Raw genomic sequence first — 21,026 nt, forward strand, 5'->3', positions numbered from 1 at the left:
GCAATGGCAAAAACCGCAATTACTTTTGCACCAACCTAATATCATTCCCTACCTTTAGGGTCTGTAATAATTGTCCCCTTTCTCCTTTCTGATTCTGATTTTTTTTGTGTGTTCTCTTTTTTGTCTGATCAGCTTAGCTAGTGATTTATCAATCTTATTGATTTTCTGAAAGAAATAACTTTGCTCTCAGGGTTGTGTATTGGTTCTACTTTGCATTGTAGTGTCTAGTTGCATGGCAACTGATGAATCTGTTTCCAAAGTTAGAGGGTTGGGGAAGTTAGTAGGCTCTCTTCTCTCTCAGAGGTACCAGTAAGGTTTTGCATCTCAGTTTCTGACAGTATCCCTCTCATTATTTTGTGTGCCTTCTTTTGAAGAATTTGGAACAAATTCTTTTTGAGCTGGGTCTAAAAGAAATATGAGTGGTATTACACACAAAAAAACTTAGTCCACACAAGATCTCCCTCACTTCTGACATCAACTGCAAATTTAAAAGGGTGCCTAATAGCACTCTCAAGTTCAATAATTTCTTAGAAAGATTCACAAAACTCGCTAAAAGGCTGTTATACTCATGGTTACAGTTTATTACAGGGAAGGGGTATAGATAAAAATCAGCCAGGAAGAAGCACTTCAGGCAGAGTCCAGGAGGAAGTGGAGCTTCTGTTGTCTTCTCTGTGTGTAGTCAGGTTGCATTCATCCTCCACCATCAATGTGTGATAACATTCGTAGAGGATTGCCAACCATGAACACTCACCCAAGCTTCAGTGTCCAGAGTTCTTACTGGGTCTTCATCACATAGACATTATGGATTGATTGAGTGCTTGACCTCAGTCTTAAGGCCAACTGACACTGTGTGACTGCAATCCAGAGGAACAGAGGTAAATATTTGAGAAAAGGGGTGGAATAGAGGGATGCTGGTTAAGTGGGGGAACTCTGGATACTTCTTTGGATATAGAGACTGATCAGAGCCTATGGTGGCAGATACAAAAAGTCTTTTAACAATAAGAACAGCTAACAAGCAATCTTTAAAGTTTTGTTACGTGGTATGCATGGCAACTCTTTCCTATAACCATGGTCTTTATAAAAGTTTAAATTCTCACTGTTATGGGCTGAATTGTACTCTCCTCAAATTTGTACTGAACAGACATCCTAGCTCCCAGTATCTCAGAATTTGACTGTATTTGGAGACAGGATCTTTAAAGAGGTAGTTGATTCAAATAGGGTCATGAGGGTGGCTACAGTTCAACATGACTGGTGTCCTTATAAGAAGAGGAGATTAGGACATGGATATGCATAGCAGGGCAAGCGCATGAAGGTACAGGGAGAAGGTGGCTGTCTGCAAGCCAAGGAGAGAAGCCTCCAGAGAAACCCACCCTGCTGACACTTTGATGATGGACTTCCATTCTTTAGAATTGTGAGGAAATAATTTTCCGCTGCTTAAACCACTCAGTCTGTGGTGCTTTGTTAGGGTAGCCCAAGCCAACTAAGACACTCACCAAAATGTAATATAAGTAGTTTAGGAAGTGTGTAAATCAGTGCACAGCTTACATGAATAAATCAGAGTAGACCAAGTATGGACCAGAGGCAGCTCAGGCCAAAGCAGAAGTCTAGAAATCTACTTTAAGAAATCTCGAAATCTTTAAAAAGTTTGAGGAGAGATTTGGACACTCACAGGAATATTAGGTCAACATTACCCAGATCCAGCTGACCACAGGCCTTAGCTGTACTTAATCACCTAGGGGAGTCAGATTCATCTTGGCAAGTGCTTATTTAGATTAGGCGTTGGCAAACTAAGGCCTGTGTGCCTCATCCTGCTCACTGCCTTTTGTAAATAAAATGTTGCTGGCACACAGCCCTGCCCATTTGTTTACATATCATCTATGCTGCTTTCTTGCTGTAATGGCAGAGCTGAATAGTTGCGACAGAAGCCATATGGCTTGCAAAATCTAAAACAGTTACTAAACGTAACAGAAAAAGTTTGAAAGTTTGAAATGAAGTGAATATTACAATAAAGTGCTCCTTTCTTTCAAGCACATGATGAGTTTGCTGATGTTCAGGCACCTGGAGTTCAGGGTAGTGTTATATACTTACAATGAAACTGTGAGAGTAGTGGGGGTGACCCCATGGGTCAGTGGCCTGGGGAAATCAGAAGAGATGTACTTGGGAAGCCTATGTGGGATTTGACAATGAAAAAGCATCAAGGCATGCTAATGGAGATGAAAGGCTGAGTAAAAGGCAGGGGAGGGGGAGGTCTGAGAACCCTGAAGGAAGGGAGGCATATTTATCAGAGGGTTCATACAGGAAGAACCCCAGGTGCAGGAGGCATCCTGGAGAGAATGGTTTTGTTCTAGAGGTAGAAGTACTTTGTGACCCAGGTGTCAGCTGGAATGAAGTTTTCCAGGCCCTGGCTATCCAGATGGGCTTGACTCAAAATTTTGAGGAAGTCTAACCTTCTCTCCCTCCCAAGATTTCTACAAATGCTGGACTTTCATCCTTTCCGTTGTCTCTGCCTCCAGGTTCCTCATTTTGGTGAGACTGCCTCTAGTCCAGATACATCAACCTACATGTTACACTCAACCGCTTTCATGAATTTTGTGCACACACAAAAACACACATGCACACACACACTCTTACACATACTCATAGAAAGTATTCAGGAGCACAAAATATTTTACTATCAGTTGCTGAGGTTTGTGGGAGCATGATAAAGTAGTTTATGTTGTAGCAATATAAATCACCTTAAATTAAGTTTTGCATTTTTTTTTATCCTTAAATCTCCTTTGGCTACTTCACCACTGGGAAATTTCTTGTGGCTGTATCTCACCACATAAAGTCTCCAGCCTCAGACCTTCTTACTCTCCAACACTACCTTCTCTCCCCATTTCTTTCTTCTGTTTAATCTATCTGTATCTCAGAAGCAAGAAGAAATTCCTCCCCATGTTTTATACAGACCCATTTAGCCAGCCTCTTTGGGTCTCTTTAAAGTTTCACTGCTGTGCTGGGTGCAGTGGCTCATGTCTGTAATTGTAGCACTTTGGGAGGTGGGGGCATGAGGATCACCTGAGCCCAGGAGTTCAAGACCAGTCTGGGCAACATAGTGAGACCGCTGTCTCTACAAAAAAATTTAAAAAATTAACTGGGTGTTATGGCACTTGCTTGTAAACTGAGCTACTCAAGGGAGCTGAGGTGTGAGGGTTGGTTGAGGCTGGGAGGTTGTGGCTGTAGTGAGCCATGAATGCACCACTATACTCCAGCCTGGGCGATTGAGCCAGATCTTGCTTAAAACAAAAACGAAACAACCAACCAAACAAAAAAACAAGTCTTAGTGATGTCTTCTTGGTGCCAGTAATACTGTTGAGAAGCCTGATGTGTTTTGGTCTATTGTATAGAATTTGCTTTTTCTCTCTGAAAGTTTTAGGAATTTTAAGTCATTATGAATTTTTTTCAAGTGCTTTCTCCCCTCTGTTTGTTTTCCCCTCTTCTTTTTGGCACTCCTATTACCTGGATGTCGACTTATTATTATTTCCGATGCTTTCTGGGAAGATTCGTTGACCTGCTCTTCTGCTCATGAAATCTTCCTTCTGTGGAATCCATTCAGATGTGTGTACCATCAACCCAAGTTCTTTATTTCATTAATTACAGTTTGTAATCAGTATTTCTACTTGTTTTCTTTCCTTCTTTTTTTTAGAGACGGGGTCTCTCTCTGTTTCCTAGGCTGGAGTGCAGTGGTGTGATCATAGCTCACGGTAGCCTCAAATTCCTGGACTCAAGCAATCCTCCTTCTTCAGCCTCTTGAGTAGCTGCAACTACAGACACTGCCACTGTGACTGGCTAACTTTTAAAATCTTTTGCAGAGATGAGGTCTTCCTATGTTGCCCAGGCTTGTCTCAAACTCTTGGCCTCAAGCAAGCCTCACACTTCAGCATCCCAAAATGTTGGGAAACCACCTTACCCGGCTGGTTTTTTTTATATATATATACTTGCATAGTATTAAGTAGAACATAGCTATTTCCAAGAATAAAGGAAACATGAAAGACTTCAGAGAGAAGAGTTCAAAGATCTGAGGTTGAAAGAGTTCACAGGGTAGATAATAAAATCTTACATTTAAATACAGTATAGTAAAACTGAAGAAACTCAAAGACAAAGGAAAAATTTATTTGCCAGTTCTGCTCTATTTCTTTTAAATGTTCACGATCTGTATATTCATTTGGTAAAGTTGTTCAGTGTACTTTCTTTGCTTTACTCTCAAAAGAGTGTAAATAATCTACAGATAGTAGCCATTGTAGGCCTGTTCTTTATTTAGTGGTAATCTCTTGGGTGGTTTGTGAAAGTGGTGCTTTCTGGGTGGTTTGTGATTTGGCATTGCTTTGAGTTAGATATTCTTTATCATGTCCAGGAGGTAGAAGCCTGTTTTTGGTTTTATAAGACTTTTTATTTTTCATTATAATTAGATGTTAATTTTAAACATATACTTTCTAAAGCAAAGAAAGCCTGCATATTGTAAATTAGTACTGTTTGAAAGTATAATTGGTACTGATTGCTTACAATGAAAAACTTTTAACCTATACTCTCCAGTTTATTCGTAAATATATGTCTTAAATTCTCTTATAATAAAAGACCAAGCCTCTTAGTCTGTCACTTCCCTTTAAGCCTAATTGAAATTTGATAGTTCTCATGTTTGTTTGTTAAAAGTAATGAAAATAAAAATCCCTAGTAAGCCTCAGCCTAATGCAATGTTTTAAACAACCCATTTAGGCTTTCTGCCTATCTGCCCTTATTCTTCCTGACTCAGTTTTTTTCTTGCTGTTTTCTAGCAATGCTGCAGGCTTACTTGCCTACCTTTCTACCTTCAGCCTTTGCTATGCTATGGCCCCTATCTTTTGTTGGATGGCAATGGGCTCAAAGTTGGAGTTCTTTCAAGTGCTTGTAGCCTCCCAATTTTGTGCCCAGGAAAGGGCCTCTGTGACTTTGGATGTCTGTTTGTTGAGTACAGAGTTCAATGTGTACACATTAATTCAATTCTATTAATTATATCATTTAGGTATTTTAAAAAATTATTTACATAGATTATGGAATATAGAATATATATTTAGTCTCTGCTTCATATCTTTTAACCCCTGTTTAATGTTTTCTCTTCTTTATGCCTCTGTACTCCATTCTATACCATTTATAAAAATACATACAAATGTAAAATACATACATATAACTCACTGAGCTTCTTTAAGATGACCATTTGGAATTCTTTGTCAGGCAGTTTATAAATCTCCATTTCTTTAGGTTTGGTTACTTGTGCTTTATTTTGTTCCTTTGGTGGTATCATATTTCCCTGATGGTTTGTGATCCTTGTGGCCATGCATTGGTATCTGCACATTTGAAGAAGTAGACACTTATTCTAATCTTTACATACTGGCTTAGGCAGGGGAAGCCCTTCATCAGAGATTCACATAGGCTGTTTACTGTGATCCATCAGCAGGCTTGCCACTGGAGTCCTTGGGCAGGCTGGCCCAGTGTCAGGGTCAGCAGGTGTGTGGACAGGACATGGCATCTGGGTCTGCAGGGTTGAACCTGGAGCCTGGGTCCACTGGGGTGGGCTTTCAACTTGGGTCTGATGGGATGTGCCTGGATAAGAGGGCTATATGGGTAGGTGTTGGGCCTAAGACTATCAATCAGGGCAGGCCTGGAGCCCACATCTGTGGGGACTAGCCTGATTTTGGGGTCCATGGGCCAGCCTAGTGCTGGGGTGGGCCTTAGTCCTTGATGTGTGGAGGACAGTCTACAGCCTGGATCTACAAGTATGTTATTGGAGCTTTGGTCCATGAGGACTGGCCTGGTGCTGGGGTCTATTGGAATGGGCTTGGACCCTGGACCAGGACCCACTGGAGCCTCGGACTAGCCTGGTGTTGGGGCAAGTATGAAGTCTAGGTCTGCAGGGCTGGTTTGAATTTGGGTCCACAGGTATTAGACTGGTGCCTAGAGTTAAGAGGGCTGGCCTGGAGCCTGGGGCAATTAACAACAACAATTATCATTCCAGATTAACACATAATTGACAACAATCATTATTATTCCAGATGAAGTTTAGAATCAATTAAATTCCTTCAAAATTCCTTTGATAGTCTCATTGAAAAAACACCACGTTTATCTATTGCTTTTGGGAGATCGACTTCTTTATGCCATTTGAGCCTTCCTATCTAGGAGGATAGTATTTTCCTCATTCATTTGGGGCCTCATTTTATGCTTGTTTGTACATTTGCATAGTTTTCTTTATACCTTTACATACGATTTTCTGGTTGAATTTCTTTTTTCTTTTTTTTTTTTTTTGAGACGGAGTCTTGCTCTGTTGCCCAGGCTGGAGTGCAATGGCATGATCTCCACTTACCGTAACCTCTGCCTCCTGGTGTAGGTTAATCAAGTGATTCTCATGCTTCAGCCTCCTAAGTAGCTGAGATTACAGGCATGCACCACCATGCCCGGTTAATTTTTTTTATTTTTAGTAGAGATAGGATTTCACTATGTTGGCCAGGCCAGTCTCGAACTCTTGACCTCAGGTGATCCACCTGCCTCAGCCTCCCGAAATGTTGGGATTATAGGCGTAAGCCACCATGCCCGGCAGTTGAATTTTTTTAGTTGCCATTTTTGTGAATGAGGTTTTATTTTTTATTTCATTTCTAGCTAGTTTTGAGTAGTTGGAAAGAAAAAATACTAATTTGTAAATATTTATGGAGTTTTAAAATTGATCACTCTTAAATTTTCGCAGTTTCAATCTTATCTTAGGTAAATGTTGTCTTTTCTTCAATTTTTTCCTCATTTATTTGTTATATTTACTCCATTCTATAGACTGTACAAAGAAATACTTAATAATACAAATAGTAAGCATACTTATCTTGTTCCTGGTTTTAGTCAGAATGCTTTTAAATGTTGTGAATTTAACACAAAGTTTACTACTAATTTCTGATAAATAGTGTTTAAAATGTTTGAGAATTTTTTTTTATTTTTATTTTACCAAACATTTTTATAATGGAAAAAGAATTCTATTAAATATTTTGTATCTATTGAAAAAACTCAGTCACCACCAGCCATTTGGCTTTTATTTTTGACTTACCAATGTAACATACTATGTTTCCAGTTTTTGAATGCTGAAGCACCTTGTTAATGCAAGAAGGCATCTGATTTAGTTATTTTATACCATTTTAAAATATACTGCTTGATTGTATATGCTAGTTTTTTAAAGAACTTTTGGCTACCTATTATTATTCGTTGGTTATTTATTCTTAGAAATTTGGTCATTTTGTATCACAGGACATAAACAAGTAACTAAAACAAGGCTCCAGTAAAGATGAAATATATTATCCTGCATAAGCAAAAAGTCCCAAAGTGCAATTCCAGAGAAGCTGTGAAGAAGTTGAAACTATGTTCTTTTGCTTAAACGTGACTGGTCCTTTTTGCCAGAAAATTCAAAAACTATTTTTTATTTCTTTTTAGGTCCAGTGATTCCACTAGGATATGTCTCTTTGTTGATAATCTCCTTTTAGGTTTTTGAGGGATGTTGTATAACTCTTAAACCTGTAGATTTCATTGACTTTTTAAAAAGTGTTTAAAGTTTTTCTTGAATTATATTCTTTGATTTCTTTCCCTTTTTTTTTTTTTTTTTGAGATAGTGTCTCACTGTGTCACTCAGGCTAGAGTGCAGTGGCATGATCTTGGCTCACTGAAACCTCTGTCTCCTGGGTTCAAGTGATTCTCCTGCCTCTACCTCCTGAGTAGCTGGGACTATAGGCATGGGCTACCAGGCTTGGCTAATTTTTGTATTTTTAATGGAGATGGGGTTTCACCATGTTGACCAGGTTGTTCTTGAACTCCTGACCTCAAGTGATCCACCTACCTCAGCCTCCCAAAGTGCTGGGATTACAGCGTGAGCCATGATGCCCGGCCTTTCCCCCATTTTTTTTAGTAACATGAAATCTATCATTTTTATCTGATTATTTTATCTCCTTGTTAATTTCCATCTCATTTTGCTCCCCTTCTACAGTCTTTATTCTCTGTATTTGAAGCAGTGTTTAATCTCCTTAGTGCTGCTTTCAATTTTGTTTTCATTTATTTTCCCTCCACTTAATTTCTGACAACTGCCAGCTCATATTGTCTCTTCTTCTTGAACTTGTATTACTTTTCTTTGCCTTTTCATATTATTATAAAAATGCAATTTTTATTATATAATCACTAATTTAAAAATGTTTAGTTACAGTTTTCATCTGCTCTGCAGCAACATTTTTCTGCTTCAGGGTTCTTCATCTCCTGCTTAATTTTCCCGTTCCATTCCATGTTTATTTGCTAATTTCAGATAGATTCTTACGTTATTCTTTCCTCATCTAGGACATAGCATATATCTCCATATAATTTATATCACATTCCCTTTGGACTTTTGTTCTCCTTTAAATAAGATGAGCTCTTCCTGGACCAGTTATCTATAGGAGGTACACAACAGAGAGCAGGCAGGGTCATGCTCCAGATTGGCAAGAATTTCTGCAACAGAGAAGCTTGTGCAGACAATGATATAATGGGCTCTAGAGACTCAGAAGGAAGAGGCGACAGGGGAGCCAGGGATAGAACACAACACATTAGGTGCAATGTGCACTACTCAGGTGATGGGTGCACTAAAATCTCAGAACTTACCACTATATAATTCATTTATGTAACAAAAAAACCGATATATAGCTTTTTTCAAGGCCAAAAGCTATTGAAATAAAAATGCAAATAAAAAACAAAAAGCACCAACAAAAAACAGAGAGCTTTGTGTGGTGTTCTCTTATATGTGACCTCTCCCTGGACAATGAACATAAGTACTGCAGCTGGTTCATAGGGCTGAGCCTCCTTCCTTCCCTCCCACTTCGTTAGGGCACATCCTGCTGCACTGGTTGTCTGCCTATGTGATGGTTTATCCAGCATCACCCTTCCTGCTTCTGGAATCTTCCCATCAATCCAAGTCCAGGGATATTCCATCAACCAGCCCTCAGGCACTATTAACTTTACCCTTCCGGTTGTGTTTCTTCCTTCTGAGAATGGTGATTTTCATATTAGCATCCACTTGGGAAAACAGAACTTCACCAGCTATTTTAGCACAGCAAATTTAATATAATAAATTGATTAAACAGATTTCGGGGCAAAGCAAAAGCAAAAAGTGATCACCAAATTAACCCAGAGATAGTAACTGCAGGAGGCAGCTAACACTTCTAGTACTGAAGGAACAAAGGGGAAAGCTTGGGGTTATTAGAACCTGCATATGTTCAAAGCAGGTCATGAGGCATCCCAGATTTAAATGGTGGGGAAATGAGAAAAGCTACAAATAATGTGTGCCTACTTCTAGTAACTGGCCATGATGCTTTGAAACCTAAATACCCTCTTCTCAACACCCCAAAGAGCATAAGCCAGGAACAGGAAATAGGGGATTGGCAATCACCATGTCAGTCTATAAGAGAGAGCATTAACATCACTTCTTTGACCACCTACACCCATGCAGAGTAAGAATGTTTGGAGAATGAGACACTGCTACTTTGGGGCAGAGGAGTGAGACTAGAAAGATGGGCAATGAATGCCATTTATATCTTTTCTTTTTGTCAACAATATGAAATAAATCGGTCTTTTAAATTTCCTTTTATAAGTACCATATTCCAGGACTGTTAATTTGGCTTCAGGGGAACTGAAACAGGCTTTCTGTAAATAACCCAACCTGTTACTGAGGCCATTTTGCAGTAGTGAATACAATGAAGTTCAAGTTCAACTGCAGATACCGTGTACAGATGCTGCATACAGATGCTGCATAATATTCCATGTTTATCTGACACTCAATGTGGGTAGGGGAGATGTGTGTGTATGATGGTTATCGTCTCCCATCCAGGTTCTTTAAAAGTCTTTTACTGCCATGAAGTTATTGCACTTAAGAGTTTTTTTGTTTTGTTTTGTTTTGTTTTTTGAGACGGAGTCTCACTCTGTCACCCAGGCTGGAGTGCAGTTATGCCATTCTCCTGGCTCAGCCTCCCGAGTAGCTGAGGCGCCCGCCACCTCACCCGGCTAGTTTTTTGTGTTTTTTAGTAGAGACGGGGTTTTACCGTGTTAGCCAGGATGGTCTCGATCTCCTGACCTTGTGATCCGCCCGTCTCGGCCTCCCAAAGTGCTGGGATTACAGGCTTGAGCCACCGCGCCCGGCCCACACTTAAGAGTTTAAGAAGATATTTGAGAAGTTCTTGACTTTGCAGCAAGCAACTCTTTGAAAAGACAAGTTCAAAATGTACTGAAATAAACTCAAGCTAATTTTCATGGGTACAAGTGAAGGTTCAATGCAAAACAATAAGTATGACAAAGATTACGGGGCAAAATTGAAATTAGCCTAACTAGGACTGTTTATGTTGAAATGTTTTCAAAGTTTCAATGCATAAACATGTCAGCTGAAAATGATACATTTCTACCCATATTTATCCACCCACTCAGATGGAAGAGAAAGTATATTTTTATAACTTTAAAACATCAGTTATTTTTCTCAGGCAAATGCATCGGTGGAATTTTCAAGGCATTTTCCAATGTTACACCTGCATACTAGAGAATGGAATGATCCTCTTTGTGTTTCAGGAAGGGGGAAAACGCCAATCACTGAATACCTCTTGGCTTTTGCACAATTATGCTATTTAGTATGATATATATTTAAATTATAGATGCAAGCCAGCATTTAGGTGTGTAGCTAATATATATTCCTAACATTACTGCTGAAATAGCAATATAATGTGATATAAGTTGGTGATGGAAATTGGACCCATCCAGTTTATATTTCGGTAATTTGCTGAGTATTGTCTGTGTCTGTATCTCCGAGTATAGGACAGAACTGTGCAAATTCTTGAGAACTATATAACAAGGACACTTGCTGTTTTGGCCACAACATAGTAACATTTCATAATGATCTCAGAAGGGACCTGTTCAAATATCCACAATCCTACCAGCTGAGTTGAGAAAGTATTTGAACATCTCCTCTTGCTGGCCACTGTTCCTGGGGCTTCTTTTGCGCTTTCTCAATATTCTTCAGACAGAACAGAATGCATTTAATGCTGCAGACTTCTGAATTACCTTTATCCATTTCTTTTAAGTATCATTATATTCTTGAGATGCACAATACTCATTTTTCCCGGGATTATTTTTGTGTATAGTAAACATAAAGCTACATATTTTTGGGGTTTTTTTGTAAGGTATCAAGGTGCAAAGGAAAAAAACATGGGCACTGCTGTCAGATGACAACAGTTTGGTAACGGTCACTGTTTAGTTCCAAACCTCTGTGAACCTATCTCTGTGTGTATAGGACAATAGCCCCAACTATGCAAGTGGTTAGTAATAATTAGTGATAAGGGATGTACATTTCTTAGCAGATAGTAGGTGTGTTATAAATCACAGATATTGTTATAATTATACTTTGTACTGTTAGAACATGGTTGTGTTTATATCTGTAGTTCATCTCTTAGTTACATACTTTACATTTTTCTTTTACTATTAAAACATTTAGTTTATACATTCTACCAGTTTCCATGTTCCATAATGCACACTCGTATTCCTGATCATGGCTTCACCAGCAGCACTTACCTCAACTGGAGAGACACATGGGCTCACTGAGGACTGAGCTCTGAGCTGTCTGCTCTCTATATGGTGTCATGGGGAAAGCATTGCCTTCAGAGGCTGGAGGCTGCTACTTTGCTTTGTGAAACTATCAACTCTAGTTGATAATTTTTACCCTGAGTAGTCCATGTGGTTGTATTTGATGAAATATGACCATTTTTTAAATGTTATTTTTAAAACGATCTTAAATTATTTTAGATACTTTATATATTATTTTAAATTATTCTGTTTCTATGAGTTTGACTATAATTTTTGAAAAAGTTATAATAAGTATTGGTGAGAATGTGGAGACATCGGAATCTTTGTGCACTGCTGAGAATGTAAAACAATGTCACTGATATGGTTTGGCTGTGTCCCCACCCAAATTTCAACTTGAATTGTATCTCCCAGAATTCCCGTGTGTTTTGGGAGGGACCCAGGGGGAGGTAATTGAATCATGAGGACCGGTGTTTCTCATGCTGTTCTCACGATAGTGAATTAAGTCTCATGATATCTGATGGGTTTATCAGGGGTTTCCGCTTTTGCTTCTTGCCCATTTTCTTTTGCCGCTGCCATGTAAGAAGTGCCTTTCACCTACCACCATGATTCTGAGGCCTCCCCAGCCATGTGGAACTGTAAGTCCAGTTAAACCTCTTTTTTTTCCCCAGTCTCGGGTATATATTCTTCCCATTCCCAGGTATGTATCAGCAGTGTGAAAATAGATTAATATAGCCACTACTATGGAAACGTTACTGTTTTAGATCTCATTCAAGTGGAATCATACTGTATCCTTCTGTGGCTAGCTTGTTTCACTTAGGATAATGTCCCCAAGATTCATCCATGTTGTAGTGTACGATATGATTTTCTTTGTTTTTTTAAAGGCTGAATAATATTACATTGTTATGGACTGAATTTTTATTCCCCCAACCCCCTGCAAAATTCATATGTTGAACCCTAATCCCTCATGTGATAGTATTAGAAGGTAGGGCCTTTGGGAGGTGGTCAGGTCATGAGGGTGGAGGGAGGCAGAGGTTGCAGTGAGCTGAGATCGTGCCACTGCACTCCAGCAAGGGCAACAGAGTGAGACTCCATCTCAAAAAAAAAAAAAAAAAAGAATGTGTTCAAATGTTCCCTTCTCAATGAGGCTTTCCTGGATCACATTATTTATTTAATTGGCAGCCTCCAGGGTTTATCCTCCTTCATCATTTCATTTTTCTTCAAAGTAGTGATGTCTTCTTGGAATATAGTTATTCATTGTATTTATTGTCTCTGTCCCCCAGCTAGAAAGTAGGGTGTGAAACTTGTGAGTGTACATGATTTTCACCCCTGCAGCTGTATCCCCCAGTGCCTAGAACACATGGTAGGCACTCCACCGATACATGAATGGATGAATTAGTGAATGAAAGCATACATTCCCTCTGAAGTGATAGTTCTTCCTCATGCAAATGAGGAATAAGTATTTAACTGCTCTTGAAGACCTTTCCAATGCTAAGAAAAAAAAATTAAGCCAGAATCTCTAAAAGGATTATTGTTGTAAATATAGCCAACGTATTATGCTGCAGCTTGAAATGTAAAATAAACACTATTTTAATCAGAAAGAAATCTACTTATTTGCACTAAACTCTTGCTTACCTAGGTGCTGAAGGGTAACTGAAGGGGCACATGCCCTCTGTAGAACCTGAAAGGCAAGAGAAGTCTTATTTTTGAGTCAATGGCTTGATTATGTCAGTTTGTCATCCTTCTACTTTTATTACTCACCGAATGAAAAATGAGCTGAAATATTTAGCTTTATAATTCCTTGCACTGAGGAAGTTTTAAAATTTAGCAAGAAATGTGTCTTGATTTTTTAAAGCTCTCCATATGTATAGAGTTGAATTCAGATTGGAAGGAATTTCAGTGATGCTATTAAGAATTGGTAAGCAATGTGATCTGGTGGAAAGGAATTTTTGTTTGCTTTTTTTCGGGTTTTTCCCCTTCTGCCTTTGCCAATTATTTGCGGTGAAATTTCAAGGAACTCTCATTACTTTTCTGTTGTCAGGTTGAAAAATACGAAGAAGAAAAATTACTACCCTTTTACAAGAATATTGTCATGTTTTATAAACTAATGTCAGTTAAAGTAAAAGTACTTTAAAATCTGAAGAAGAATTCACAATGTATTTATTTTTATTTTTTAGAAACAGGGTCTTGTTCTGTCACCTAGCTCACAGCAGCCTTGAACTCCTGAGCTCAAGAAATCTTCCTGCCTCATCTTCCCAAGTAGCTAGGACTATAGGCACGCGCAACCACATCCGACTCATTTTTTTTTACTGTTTGTAGAGACTGGATCTTGCTGTGTTGCCCAGGCTGGTCTTGAACTCCTAGCCTCAGGAAATCCTTCTGCCTTAGCCACCCAAAGAGCTGGAATTACAGATATGAGCCACTGTGCTTGGCCATTTTCATACTTTAAGTTTAAGGTGGTATTATACATTCACCAGGTGAATGGAAAGGTACTTTTTGAGTCTAATAACATGAACACAGTGATCAAAGACTTCTGCAGGGAACGTCTCCACCATATGCCACCCTTGTCCACAGGGAGGCCTGAATCCATCTCCAAATTTGTACAGTTTACAAAATTTTTTACAAAAATGCACAGTATTATATTATTATTATTTTCTTATAGTAAGACGAGTTTAATTAAAAGTTTTGAAAATATGGAAAGCCTCAATTTGCTTTTTTCACATACTTCTTATAATGTCTGAACTGTTCACCTACTATAGCAACCATTCTTTTGACTAAATGCACTTTCTCTCTCTCTTTTTTTAAGTATTTACTTTAAATTCTGGGATACATGTGCTGAACGTGCAGGTTCGTTACATAAGTATACATGTGCCATGGTGGTTTGCTGCACCTGTCAACCCATCATCTAGGTTTTAAACCCTACTTGCATTAGGTATTTGTCCTAATGCTCTCCCTCCCCTTTCCCCCGCACCCCCTCCCTGTGTCCATGTGTTCTCATTGTTCAACTCCCACTTATGAGTGAGAACATGCAGTGTTTGGTTTTCTGTTCCTGTGTTGGTTTGCTGAGGATGATGGTTTCCAGCTTCATCCATGTCTCTGCAAAGGACATGAACTCATTCTTTTTTAAGGCTGCATAGTATTCCATGGTATATATGTGCCACATTTTCTTTATCCAGTCTATCATTGATGGGCATTTCGTTTGGTTTCAAATCTTTGCTATTGTAAATAGTGCTGCAATAAACATATGTGTACATATGTCTTTATGGTAGAATAATATTATATCATTATAATATTATATTATTAAATTAAATTATTCTTTTCTACTTTAGAAGAACTCCTTGATAGACAATGGACCTCAACATTTACGCAACACTTAATGTTATATTAATATCTTTCATGCTTGAGAGAATCAAGAGCAATAATGAATCTGTTGGCCTAAATTTTGGGAAAGCATTTTTTTTTTTTTGAGACGGAGTCTCACTCTGTCACCCAGGCCGGAGTGCAGTGGCGCGATCTCCACTCACTGCAAGCTCCACCTCCCAGGTTCATGCCATTCCCCTGCCTCAGCCTCCCATGTAGCTGGGACTACAGGCGCCTGGCACCACGCCCGGCTAGTTTTTGTATTTTTAGTAGAGACGGGGTTTCACCGTGTTAGCCAGGATGATCTCGATCTCCTGACCTCATGATCTGCCCGTCTCAACCTCCCAGAGTGCTGGGATTACAGGCATGAGCCACTGCGGCCGGCAGCATTTTAAACTGTAGGTAATTCGCACAGATGTAAGATGCTATCATAATACAATTATGTGAAGCAGGCATGACATATTCCCATGTCTTATACAAGCATATTGAGGGTTCACAAGGTTGAGATGTGTGCGAAGTCACATAGCTGGCAAGTGGAATAGTGGAGATTCTAAATCAGGCCCCTTGACCCCTCCCCCATTCTCTTCCCGTTACTCATGAAAGGTGGTTCAGGTGTCAGGAGTGGGACGTATTTACAGTACTATTTTTTATTTTTATTTTTTGAGATGGAGTCTCACTTTGTTGCCCAGACTGGAGTGCAGTGGCATGATCTTGGCTCACTGCAATCTCCACCTCCTGGGTTCAAGAAATTCTCCTGCCTCAGCCTCCCAAGTAGCTGGGATTACAGGCCTGTGCCACCATGCCCAGTTAATTTTTGTGTTTTTAGTAGAGACAGAGTTTTACCATGTTGGCCAGGCTGGTCTTAAACTCCTGACCTCAGGTAATCTGCCCACCTTGGCCTCCCAAAGTGCTGGGATAACAGGAGTGAGCCACCATGCCCGGCCTTACAGTACTATTTATATTGATAAAATATTACCCTGTTTTTTCTATCAGAATTTTAGATATTTCAAAAAGAAAATCTGAAAAAAATTAACATTTACTATTTGGTGTTCTTGAAAAACCATCTCTTCATGCCCTTCAAGAGAAATGAACATAGATCTTATACAGATGCACAAATTCCAATGGAAATGTTTTTTTTTTTTTTTTTTTTTTTTTGAGACGGAGTCTGGCTCTGTCACCCAAGCTGGAGTGCACTGGCCAGATCTCAGCTCACTGCAAGCTCCGCCTTCCGGGTTCACACCATTCTCCTGCCTCAGCCTCCCGAGTAGCTGGGACTACAGGCGCCCGCCATCTCGCCCGGCTAGTTTTTTGTATTTTTTAGTAGAGACGGGGTTTCACCGTGTAAGCCAGGATGGTCTCGATCTCCTGACCTTGTGATCCACCCGCCTCGGCCTCCCAAAGTGCTGGGATTACAGGCTTGAGCCACCGCGCCCGGCCCCGGAAATGTTTTAAAATAACTTGTGCTTGTAAGTGTTATTAGAAAGTATGATTATACTCTAAGATCTTTGAAACCATGTATCTTCAAATCCCCCATTATCTGGTAAATAATAGACACTCAATAGATGTTTTTGAATGTACAAATGAATAAGTGCAAGTATTTCTGTATTCATTATTTGCATAAATGTATCTTTTCCATGTGCTAGCCTATATTGTTCGTTATCTTTGCTCGAGTGCCTATCTGGCCTTCCTAACTAGATTTTCACTTTTGAGGCCAGGAACGCTGTCTTGTTCTTGGTATTTCCGTCCTTGGGGAGCATTGTGCACACAGCATGCTTATAGTGAACATTGACTCGAAATGGAAAGAGAGATGAGTATCTGCCTCTGACCCCTCGTAGGCACTTCCTCGGATGCTCTCGGCCTCCCCGCTACCTTTAGGACTCTTTACAGCTTGTTTCCTCTCACAGCAGCCATGTCCACCAGCTCAGATGGGGCTCCACCAGCAGTCCCAACATTGCAGACTTCCCGGGGTGGACCTCGTGCAACCTTCCCAGTGTTGATCCCCTCCTGCCTCCGAGGCCTGGGAGGTGGAAGGACCCACGTGGTACCAAAGTCCAGTGCAGGCGGTTAACATTCTTGGGCCAAACGTTGATAGACAGGAGCGAGGAGCTGTGGATGCATTCTTCTCCTTCTCTCCCCTTCCCAGTTGGAGACTGTAGTTCATGGGATTTTCAGAAGATGCTTCTGTCAGATGAAGCAGTCCATTCTGACAGCATCCCGTCAGATCAGCTCTCCATCTTCCTTTCTTCGTGCACTCTTTCCATCCTCTTACTTCCCTAGGACTATACTCCCTAATAAAGCGGCTGCTCAAACGCTTTGATCTCGGTCTCTGCTTTCTAGGGAACCCTGGCCAGGACACTATTTTGAGCAGGGCTGACAGTGGTTCCCTTTGCTTTTGTGGGGTAAGGGAGTGGGAGGCAGCTTGTGATGGATTTCTGGCGGGTTGACTCCTGGCAGCCTTCTCTCCTCCTTCTCCTGGAAACTGGTCCCCTCTCACAAGCCCATCTCAGGAGCTTCTGCTTTCTTCTATGGTCCCACCTCTCAGGCCCCTGCAAAATGAGTCATGCACCTAATTTGAGCTGTTGACTCTTAGTCCTGCTCCCACTCCCATGGCACTTGATTGGTCTAGGGTTGGCCCAAGCCAAGTCCTTCCTGTTATTTTGTTTTGTTTGTTTTATTTAGTTCTGAGGAGAGTAGTCCCTTTCTCCTGTGGCAGAAGCATGAGATGTAAAATCAGGGATTGTGTTTCATGAGGTAGAGGAAGCTGGTCAGTAGTAAGAACTAAGGAAGGCAACACACAGAGGGAAAGGAAATGAGAGGCAGAGGAAACATGAAAGGTACTGACTGGTACAAACCCCAATTGTCCTTTGTGCTGATGAAGGCATAGTCCCCAGGCCAAACATCGGTGATTGTCCCACTCCCTATTTTGTTTGCTACTAGATTCCATATTTTGTTTAGGGCAGAAATGAGCTCTTATGACAATCCTGCTTTCCTTTGGTAGGCACACAGTTTCCCAGAGTCATATGACCCTGTTCTATCCAATAAAAAATGTCCTGGAAAGCTCTCCTTTCATGATGAGATTGGCATAAGAGGAGAGTTACCTGGTGCTGCTTCTTTCCCTCTCTAAAACATGGATGAGATGGCTGGAGCCACAGCAGCCACCCTGCAACAGAAGGCCACCAGCATGAAGGTGTGTCTTAGCAAGGCTGGGCTATGATAACAAGGTTCCAGAGCCTGGGTGGCTTATAAAATACAGAAATGTATTTCTCACAGTTCTAGAAGCTGGAAGCCTGAGATCAGAGTGCCACAATGCCTGGGTTCTGATGAGGGCCCACTTCTGGGTTCCACACTGCTGACTTCTCATTTTATTCTCACATGGCAGAAGCAGGGTGACAGAACCCTCGGGGGTATCTTTTACAAGACCACTAATCTCATTCACAAGGGCTCCACCCCCTCATGACCTGATTACCTCCCAGAGGTCCCACCTCCTATACCATCATCTTGGGGGTTAGGATTTCAACATAGGAATTTTGGGGATACAGAAACATTCAGCCCATAATAGAGTGAAAAGCCAGCACTCTAAGGATGTTGGACTAGAAAGAAGAAATAACCATGATCTTTCATGATGTGGTCGAGCTGTGGGAACCAACCCTGAGATAACTTAATATTCAGAATTCTGATTAAGCAGGCAACATGTAGTTTTAATTAGGTGTTCTTTCTTCCTGGCAATTGAATCTGTCTTAACAGAATATAATAGAGTAGAAATAACCTAGAATTTGTCCTCTGGCTGTTAGAGATGTAGAAGTTGTTCTGGGTCCAAAGACACAGTGAAGAGAGTTGGGAGAAAGGTCCAGAAACATCATGGTAGGCTGGGATCTGGTGGTAGTGTTGGTGGTGATAGTGACGATAGTGAGAGTGGTGGTGATGATGGTGAGGTGGGTGGTGATGGCGATCCTGCCGGCAGTGGTAATGGTGGTGGTGATGATGGTGAGGTGGGTGGTGATGGTGATCCTGCTGGTAGTCGTAATGGTGGTGGTGCTAGGGATGACAGTGGTGGTGTGTTTATTATGGCCCAATGGGTTCACCAAAGTGATCTGGCTCCATCTTAAAGTGCTGGCTTTAAATGAATGACTGAACATAGGAGCCCAAACGCTGGGTCTCAATATTTTTACAGGTTTTAGAAATGGATAGAAAATTAAATCATCAACAAAGGATTCATAATAACAAAAGTAGTATTTTTTGTTTGTTTTTGTTTTTTTGAGATGGAGTTTCACTCTTCTGGCACAGGATGGCGTGCAGCAGTGGTACAATCTCGGCTCACTACAACCTCCGCCTCCCTGGTTCAGGAGATTCTAAATCAGGTCCCTTGATCCCTCCCCCATTCTCTTCCCATTACTTATGAAAGGTGGTTCAGGTGTCAGGAGTGGGGCATATTTACAGTACTATTTTTTATTTTTATTTTTTGAGATGGCGTCTCCCTTTGTTGCCCAGACTGGAGTGCAGTGGCACGATCTTGGCTCACTGCAATCTCCGCCTCCTGGGTTCAAGCAATTCTCCTGCCTCAGCCTCCCAAGTAGCTGGGATTGCAGGCATGCACCACCATGCCCGACTAATTTTGTATTTTTAGTAGAGACAGGGTCTTATCATGTTGGCCAGGCTGGTCTTGAACTCCTGACCTCAGGTAATCTGCCCACCTCGGCCTCCCAAAGTGCTGGGATTACAGGCGTGAGCCATCGCACCCAGCCACAAAACTACTTTTAAATGACTTTCTTTTAATTCAGAAAATTGGTGAATTAACTGGAGGTCCCAGAACAACAAAGATCTGTTTTGTGTTAGACACCAGTGGGCTGGTTTTCTTACACCCCCATTCTTTGTTATTCTTTCTCTCTCTTGCCTCGTTTTACTTACTCTCCTTTTCTCTTTCTCTTTATCAAGTAATGAGAAATAAACTGATGTCAATAAAATTTGCCCCCATCTCACCTCCTTGATCAATATGTGTTCCATCCCAGTCAGAGAGTCTTGTGGGTTTTAGCTGGGAAGGCCCCCACCTCAGTCTGTTCTCACAAGTTCCATTCTTCTGTGCTTCAGCTGAGATATTAATATTATTTGAGCTTCTACAGGCTGAGAAGTAGCTATTATCTCAATATGACAGTAAAACAGTTGATTACTTCCTGAAGTACCTCTTTAAATCAAGAATCCCCCTAATAAAACCTTTTAAAAATTCTTTTAAATTATAGAATGTGAACCAACCAGTCTCTATACACCATGGAGCCCCCTCCTAGGCTTAATCCTGAAAAGCCCCCTTTCTCCCTGAATGACAGGAGGTCAGAGAATGCAGATGCAGTGATAGTGGCCAAGGGGTCTGTGAGAAGCCAAGGGCCTGCCTCAAACTCGGCCACCAGCTGCATGACCCGGGATGGATTGCTGGTTGTCTCTCTGTTCCTGCTTCCCACCTAGAGCTCGACATAGCAAAAATGCCTCCATGACATCAGATAGCAAAGAGCTATGAAGGGAAGGTGCTTATGGAAGTTCCACGTCTAATTGTTCTATTTGGATTACATTTTGTTTTAATCATTTAAACTAAAAAACTAAGCCAAATTGCTTATAGTTGGCCAGAGTGATAACTCACAGGCTTTTCCATCATTCTTGTGTCAAACATTCCCATCTGATAGTGCTTTAATAATGCATATTCTGGCCAGGCGCGGTGGCTAACACCTGTAATCCCAGTACCTTGGGAGGCTGAGGCGGACAGATCATGACGTCAGGAGTTCGAGACCATCCTGACCAACATGGTGAAACCCCGTCTCTACTAAAAATAGGCGCAGTGGCTCAAGCCTGTAATGCCAGCACTTTGGGAGGCCGAGACGGGCGGATCACGAGGTCAGGAGATCAAGACCATCCTGGCTAACACGGTGAAACCCCGTCTCTACTAAAAATACAAAAACTAGCCGGGCGAGGTGGCGGGCGCCTGTAGTCCGAGCTACTCGGGAGGCTGAGGCAGGAGAATGGCGTAAACCCGGGAGGTGGAGCTTGCAGTGAGCTGAGATCCG

The 21,026-nt window shown here is 40.9% G+C and overlaps 1 long non-coding RNA gene across 2 annotated transcripts; it reads right to left on the reverse strand.

The window, feature by feature from the left end:
- Nucleotides 1-571: 571 nt before the first annotated feature.
- LOC117062968 lies at nucleotides 572-18,202 on the reverse strand. 2 transcript variants are annotated; one of them, XR_004428644.1, is made up of 3 exons: nucleotides 18,078-18,202; nucleotides 13,255-13,300; nucleotides 572-846 (listed from the first exon to the last, which is right to left on the reverse strand). It is a non-coding gene; the product is annotated as an uncharacterized LOC117062968 (long non-coding RNA). The 2 variants fall into 2 exon arrangements; XR_004428645.1 differs by lacking the exon at nucleotides 572-846 and adding an exon at nucleotides 5,204-5,360.
- Between the last annotated feature and the right edge of the window lie 2,824 nt (nucleotides 18,203-21,026).

This window comes from Trachypithecus francoisi, unplaced genomic scaffold, assembly GCF_009764315.1.
Source record: "Trachypithecus francoisi isolate TF-2019V2 unplaced genomic scaffold, Tfra_2.0 Lachesis_group17, whole genome shotgun sequence".
Lineage (NCBI taxonomy): Eukaryota > Metazoa > Chordata > Mammalia > Primates > Cercopithecidae > Trachypithecus > Trachypithecus francoisi.